Genomic DNA, 7,973 nt, shown 5'->3' on the forward strand with positions numbered 1-7,973 from the left:
AGGGAGGGAGGCAGGGAAGGAAGGAAGAGAAAGAAAGTTGAACAGATTATAAGATTATATATTATCCTTGTTGCACAGATTAGGAAATTGGATTACTGAATTCTGCAGGGAAAAAAAATCATGTAAAGGTGTCAAAGGCACAAGAAATATTCCCACAATGGGAAACCAGACTCCACCTCCTCTTATTGTGCACCACAAGTTTCACTCACTGTGCCTGAGATCATATATCTTTAATATTAAAAAACAAAGACATTAATTTTATACTATGTTACCATGCTAAATAGTGGGTAGATTAAAAGATATGCTCAGGTCATCTAAATCATTGTAACTAAACAAGGACATGACTTCAGTTTAAGAGGTACATTCTCTTTTCTGATAATTTAAAATATTACCTGGCCATGACCAAAAACATAAAACAATTATTAAATGTTTAGAACTATTATAATTTCAAATGTCTGAAGAGAGAATACTTATATTTACTGAGGGTTTTACACATGCTAGATTTGTGCCAGAAATTTTATGTATATTATTTTATTTGACCTAAACAGAAACCTGAGGTAGGTATTATTTGCTACAAAATGCTGAGAACAACACAGATGAAGAAATGCAGCCAAGTTAATAAAGCCAGATTTTTTTTAATTTTTAAAGCAATGATTTTCAGAATTTATCCTGCCAAGAGATTGCTACCTTGTCAATAGTTTTATATGAATTATGCATATAAATTGATATTCCACTGTCTATGTACATATACATATATATACATACATATATATTCCATAGTCAATTTAAATATTTACTTATTTTGTAATGTCTGTGAATTTTCTTAATTTAACTACATTTAATATATACTCAACCGTACTTAATCAACTTTCATATAAAAAGTAAAATAATAAGTTTAGTAGTCATTTTGAATGTAATGCTCATGAAAACACTGAAAAGACACAAAGATTGAGCTAGAAAAGAATCCATACATTTTCCTTTCACATTTCAAACATTTAACTTTATAAACCACAGAACTGTAAAGGATAAATAGAAAATCATGCAGATGGAAAGAGCATCAAACTCTCTCCCTCTCTTCCTCCTTCTCTCCCTCCCTCCCCCCACCCCTTTCTCTCTCTCTCTCTCTCTAACATAAGGAAGTGAAACAGGAAGAGGAAACCAATTCCTTGAAATCAGCACATGATTTCTGTGAAAGATGAGGGGTCAGGTCTTGTGTCTTTCACAAACCACAGCCACTTCCGTGGAGAGATTCCTTTGGGTTCCCTTAATGCAGGAAAATGCTACTCTGGTTGGAATATTGTCTTTGTAGTTCTAAAAAAGCGGGAAGCACTCCACATCATTTTTGAAGCTTTTAAAGCTTTTATCTCAAAAACCAATAAATTAGAGCTACAAAAAAAAAAAAAAAGCCCTGGGAGCTGAATGTTTTTATAGTTCCTGTAGGCCTCATGATACCATTAGAAGGGTTTTATTACAAATGTTTCCTTATTAAACTAAAACAAAACCACAAGCCTCAGTGTGCTCTTGTGGTGTCTGGATTTTCTTTCACACTGAAACTGGAACAGGAATGAAATATTGAATAGCAAACAAAACTGCAAATAATGGAAAAACTGCATTCTTTCTAACCATTTTGAATTTTGGAATTGTTCTACCCAAATCTGATTTTCCTTATTTCAGTAAAGACAATGAACATACAATATGAAACATTTATATTTGATCATAGGGCACTATGAAAGTATCAAACCCTGGAGAACTGAGCAAGAGGTAAGAATGAGTGAGGAGCATCTTCCTAGAGGAATTGACAGGCAATTCTTAAAGATAAATAAGAGTTAGCTACATTCCCATAGGAAAAATGGTAACCCAAGCAGGGAAAAATGTACATAAAAGGCCAGATATTTGCGGAGAATAGGAGATGTGTAATATGGTTGGAGGGGAGGGTGAATGTGGGGATGGAGGAGGACAACAGAAAAATATGGGACAATATTTTGAAGACAGTTAAATAGTTCATTGAAAGACTTTCAGCAAAAAATTAACTAGACCAGCTGTGTGTTTTGGGGAAAAAAAGGTATCTTTTTGAGGGGTTGAGTATAGACAAAGAGGCCAGACAAGTTCTGAAGATATTTCAAGACAGATTGAATGTTGGGTTTTGCAAATGGAGAAGAGAAAGTTTCAGAAGCAGAATCCACACAACTTAATGACTGTGGATGAGCAGAGGGAAAGGAGTAGGAAGTGAAGGATGATTCCCTGGGTGACTGTGTGTAAGTAGAGAGATAGATGCTCATTGCTCAGATGGAGACAGATTCTCAAGAAGGTTTTGGGGAGAGATTAGGAGCTATATCTGGACATTTTGAGTTGGATGTACCTGTGTGAATATAAGAAAATATCTGGTAGGTACTGTGTCCAGTTTACTGTATGATAGGAAATGGGATAAAATGGTGAAAATAAGAAAAAAAAACCAAAACAGACGATGTATTCTTGCCTTCATGGAGTTTTTATCTATGGGAAAAAATAGAGCTAACACTTATAAAAATTAATATTAATTAGTACCGTGTTAGTATTTTACAGGGTGGCAGAGTATGTGATAAGAGGTTTTGAACAGGTGGATTTAACCGCAGCAACTCCAAACACTTTACATTGACAGTTACGTTTCATTTGGTCCCGGAGACGAATGGAGGTTGGCAAGGTTATGAAGGATGTAGGGATAGCTCTGCATGCAATAGAGGAGGAACAGAGATAGAAGAAACTTTGACCTGTTTACAAAATGAAGATGGAAAAGTTGATCACTGGAGCCTTATAGAAATGTGGACTAAATTCTGTGAGCTGTAAGAAAAGTCTGGGGGAGTATAAAAAGGGAGTGACATGACATAGAGGTCTAGCACTCAGAAGTATTAATTAACAGTCCAAAGTCATGGACTGTTATTTTTATTTTCAAAATAAGAATATTAAAAGTAGCTTTGTCATGTGGTAGTGTGAAGTTAAATACCATACACAGTACATAAAAAGGGCTTAGAAAAGTGCCTGTTAACACAGGAAATGCTCAGTATATGCTTTCTGTTATTATTATTTTTAACATATACATATTCTTCAGAGAAGTTTACACATTAGACTATCATTTAATATCACCTTAAAGGAAACTAGTTTGTCAGATCACTTCCCATTTTCTAGATGGTTTCAAGATGGGAAGCAGCGTCTTAGGTAAATTTGCTAAGAAGATGAAGAGATATTCAGGATTTGCTTCCCGTGTTGTCACAGGAACTGGCAGGGGTAGTTTTACCTAGTTCATTGTTATGGTAAAATCCACACCAAAGGTCGGGCATGGAGAGTTTACTCATGGAAGGAGTATATATAGCAGGTAGTCAAGGTCACCACCTGGTTCTCTATAGCAGTGTCCTTAACTTTTACTCCAAGAAATATCCTCATTAATACTGGAGAGAGTCAAAGAGGGAGGGATGGCATTTTAACATTCATTTAACTCATAGAGGACAGAAAGGCATAAAGAGGCTACAGTACATTGAGTATATCCATATAACCATCATTGGTCATACATATATTTTTTTTGTATCCAATCTAGACAACAATCTCTCAAGGTGGAAGTGAACATCAACCTGAACTACTCCTGATGAATCAGTGTCTCAGAATGGAAAAAGAACTTTCCCAAGATCACACCACTTATAACTGGAAGATCCTAGATTTGAATCCGTTTGTAAGGCCTCGTAGTGATGCACACATGTGTACCAGGCTCTTTCAGTTCTGATTTCTGCTTGTCTCCACCTGTCTAGTCTCCTTTTCCATGTTATCATATACCCAATGCTGTCTCAATTCTTAATCCCTCCCCATAGTACCACTACCATAAGAGCGTGTATGTATTTGGTGGTGCGGAAGGGGGTGAAGTCTTTATTAAAGTTCAAAGATATGCAGGTGTTTCAATAAAGTGTGCTAGAATTATACGATTTTCAAAAGTTCCTCAGATGTTTCCCCAGCCAGAAACTTGTCACTAACTTGCCTTGAATCAAAACCTAATTGGGATCCCACCTCTTGTTTTTCAGTCTCACCTTTCAGCACCTCCCTTGGTCCCCAGTTCCCAACATTTAACAACAGGGCAATTCAACTTAATTTTTCTTTTTTCTTTTTTTCCAGAATATTGAAACCATGTCCACTGGGGTTTTAAAAAATTTTATTCCCAGAAGGAATTTGTCTTTTTTCTTTTAGAAACATATATAAAGCATTTAAATTAGTCCCTGGCACAGAGTAAGAGCCTGATTCTCGATAGCTTTAAAAACTGCAGGGATGGTACAAATGAACCTATATACAAAACAGAAATAGAGTCGCAGATGTAGAAAACAAACTTTTGGTTTCCAAGGGGGAAAGATTGGGGGGAGGAATAAATTGGGAGATTGGGATTGACATATACACACTACTGTATATAAAATAGGTAACTAATAAGAACCTACTGTATAGCCCAGGAAACTCTACTCAATACTCTGTAATGACGTACATGGGTATAGAATCTAAAAAGGAGAGGATATATGTATATGTATAACTGATTCACTTTGCTGTTCACCTGAAACTAACATAGCATTGTAAATCCACTATACTCCAATAAAAATTAACTTAAAAAAAGAAAAAAAAAACTGCAGGGAAGAAGCTTAAGGATACTCACTATCCTAATAATTTTTAATTCCATCCTTCCATCCTACCTCAGCTCCTTCTTATAGGAGCTCTTGTATATAGGAACGCATTAGAAAGTGATAGTGACTTTGTTATAGGAAGAAATTTCAAGTGGCTCTAATTTACATTTTAAAAAGTTAATTATGTGAAAAATTGAAGGTCTTTTTTGTGTACCTTTGCAAGAGATTCTAGTACCTGATATTTGAATAGCACTTTGAAACACAGAGGCAATTTTCACACCTATCTTCATGTGTGGACTTTGCCCATTATTATCGCCAGTTGATTTTAATACCAAGGTTTAAAATCAGTAGGGTGAGATGCCCATCTTTGAATAGCTGGTAAGCAACGGAGAAGAGTCAGAAGCCAGGCTTTCTGCTGTCTGGCTAGATGTTCTCTCTCCTACCTAATGTGGACCCAGTTGGAATTGGAGGGAATAGATTGTTGGAAAGTTTCAATGAGATAATTTGTAAATGTGTCTAGCAGTCTTTATTTTAGGAAGAGTTGAATACAGATGGTCTCCAAGTTAAGAAGTTTCAATTTAGGATTTTCTACTATACAATGATGCAAAAGCCATATGCAGTCAGTAGAAACCACACTTCAAATTGTGAATTTTGATATTTTCCTGGGCTAGCAATATGCCATGTGGATACACTGGTGATGCTGGGCAGGCAGCAACCCCAACTCCCAGTCAGCCCTGCAGTCACAAGGATAAACAACTGACACACTGACAACCATTCTGTACCTATACAATCATTCTGTTTTTCCACTTTCTGTACAGTATTCAATAAATTACATGAGATATTCAGCACTTTATTATAAAATTGGTTTTGTGTTAGATGATTTTGCCCAAATGTAGGCTAATGTAAGTTCTGAGCACATTTAAGGTAGGTTGGGCTTAGCTGTGATGTTCAGTAGGTAAGGTGTATTAAATGTATTTCTATTTAATGATATTTTCAATTTACAATGCATTTATAGGGATGTAGCCCCATCATAAGTCAAGGAAGATCTGTATATGAGATTTTGATCTCATTTCTGTGAGGCTCCTTATTTAAAGGGTAAGTTTAATGTTGTGTTGAATGTATACATGAATATAAGAAAATGCCTGCTAACTGATCAAAAGTTGGAATTAACATTTTAAAACTTTTAGACAATTACCAAGAGCACAGTATGTAAAGGAAGAGAGTGTAATACTTAAAAACAAAACAGATTTATGACACTGCTTCTAGCACAATACTAGAAGGAAGGGGGAAGTAAAAGAAAGAGGAAAGCAGACAGGAAGGCAGAGAGACAAAGAAGAATTGGAAAGATCTTTTCAACAGGGTAATAGGGGGAGAGTGATCTTTCAGTTGAATCTTTGAATGATAGACAGACATGGGTAGGCAATAGACATTCCTGCAGAGGAGAGGAATAAGACTGAAGGTATGAATACTGGAGTTAACATGGATACTCAGGAGGCAAATGGAGTCAGCCTGAAATAAGTGTAATGTAAATGTAAGAAAAAAAATGAAGTGTACAGCCATTGTAGAGACTGTTGATCCATACTTACCTTGTAAGCTATGCTACATACTATATTTCTCCCCCTATGATTCCATAGATTAGGTGTCTTCTTTATCATGGATAATTCATTACCTACACTTCAACACTTTCTGAGAGAGTTTTGAGAAGTGACCTCACAAGAGAAACCAATTTTAATACCGTGTAAGTAAATCTCCTAGGATTCTACTTCTCAACAGTCATGAGGACTTGACTGCTATTCTCTAAACTCATTGCAACCCAAACTTTCCTTTCTAAGAGAGGTTCTAAACGCTGACATTGTGGGTTGCTGACCCCTTATGGAATTCCTATTAAGAGGTAAAATTGCCATCATAAGCCCACTTCCTGCTAACCAGACTTAAGATATTTAAAAATACTTTCATTTATGCTGTTTACCCAACCAAACACATTCACACGGGTTCTAGATAGACTTTCTGTACCTGAAATAACACCCAGACAAGGGTCCTGCTATTAATAAAATATGTAAGGAATATCCCAGAAAAACTAACATTAAAGAGGTATAAAATGTAGGCTTTTCTAGTACAATGACCTAATATGTTCCTATTACAAGTCTTCCTATTATTTAAACAGATGAATTAGCAGCTTTAATACCCTTTAAAAGTTAATAGTGGAATTTCAGTGAGACTTAAGTCTATATGTTTTTGTTTTTGTTTTTTTTAATTAATTAATTAATTAACTTATTTTTGGCTGTGTTGGGTCTTCGTTTCTGTGCGAGGGCTTTCTCCAGTTGCGGCAAGCGGGGGCCACTCTTCATCGCAGTGCGCGGGCCTCTCACTATCGCGGCCTCTCTTGTTGCGGAGCACAGGCTCCAGACGCGCAGGCTCAGTAGTTGTGGCTCATGGACCTAGTTGCTCCGCGGCATGTGGGATCTTCCCAGACCAGGGCTTGAACCCGTGTCTCCTGCATTGGCAGGCAGATTCTCAACCACTGCACCACCAGGGAAGCCCCCATATGTGTTTTAATGGATGTTTTAATTACAGTATTTTATACTTGCTCCTATATGTGCCTAGAATTATGTGTTTATAAGTCTCCATATACGTTACATTATTGTAAAACCTTATATTTAACTTTTTGTGATTGAAATAGCATTGTATTTCACTTTGTTATTTTTCAGGCTGTCTATAATGTTTTCAGTGATACAACATACAATATTTTCACAGTTTTCTGAACTCACATAGAGTCCTTCCAAATACTATGGGCAAAGTGACTTGCCAAATTGTTTAAAATAAAACGGTCACTTCCTTTCTCTTTCCTTTATGGACTAATGCTTTCCATCTCATGTATTTTGGCTTGAAAGAGAAAAAAAAGAAATCTATTTTAGAAATGTCTCAGCCATTTAATCTGTTTCTTAGTACATTCATTCACTATCTATTGCATGTCTTAATACATTCATTCACTATCTATTGTATGTAAAGCTATGTTTTCATATCCAATTGACTTTTACAAAATTATTTTCGATTAGGAATAGTTTCTGTACTATACTGTTTTTAAATTTTGGGTTTTTAGAGGTAGATTTAAACAGCATATGTAATCATACTACTAAAAATATATGGGAAATCTCTAAGCAATTTTTGCTTTGTTTCTCCCTTCCTCCCTTTCTTCTTTCCTCCCTTCCTTCCACTCTTCCCTCCTTTCTTCATTTTCTTCTTTCTTTCCTTCATTCCCTTCTTTCTTCCTTCTTAGTATGAAATAACAGTTAATAAAATTGACCCGATATTCTTTTTTTTTTTTTTTTTTTTTTTCGGTAATGGGTC

The sequence above is a fragment of the Lipotes vexillifer genome, unplaced genomic scaffold (genome assembly GCF_000442215.2).
Source record: "Lipotes vexillifer unplaced genomic scaffold, Lipotes_vexillifer_v1.1 scaffold280, whole genome shotgun sequence".
Taxonomy (NCBI): Eukaryota; Metazoa; Chordata; class Mammalia; order Artiodactyla; family Lipotidae; genus Lipotes; species Lipotes vexillifer.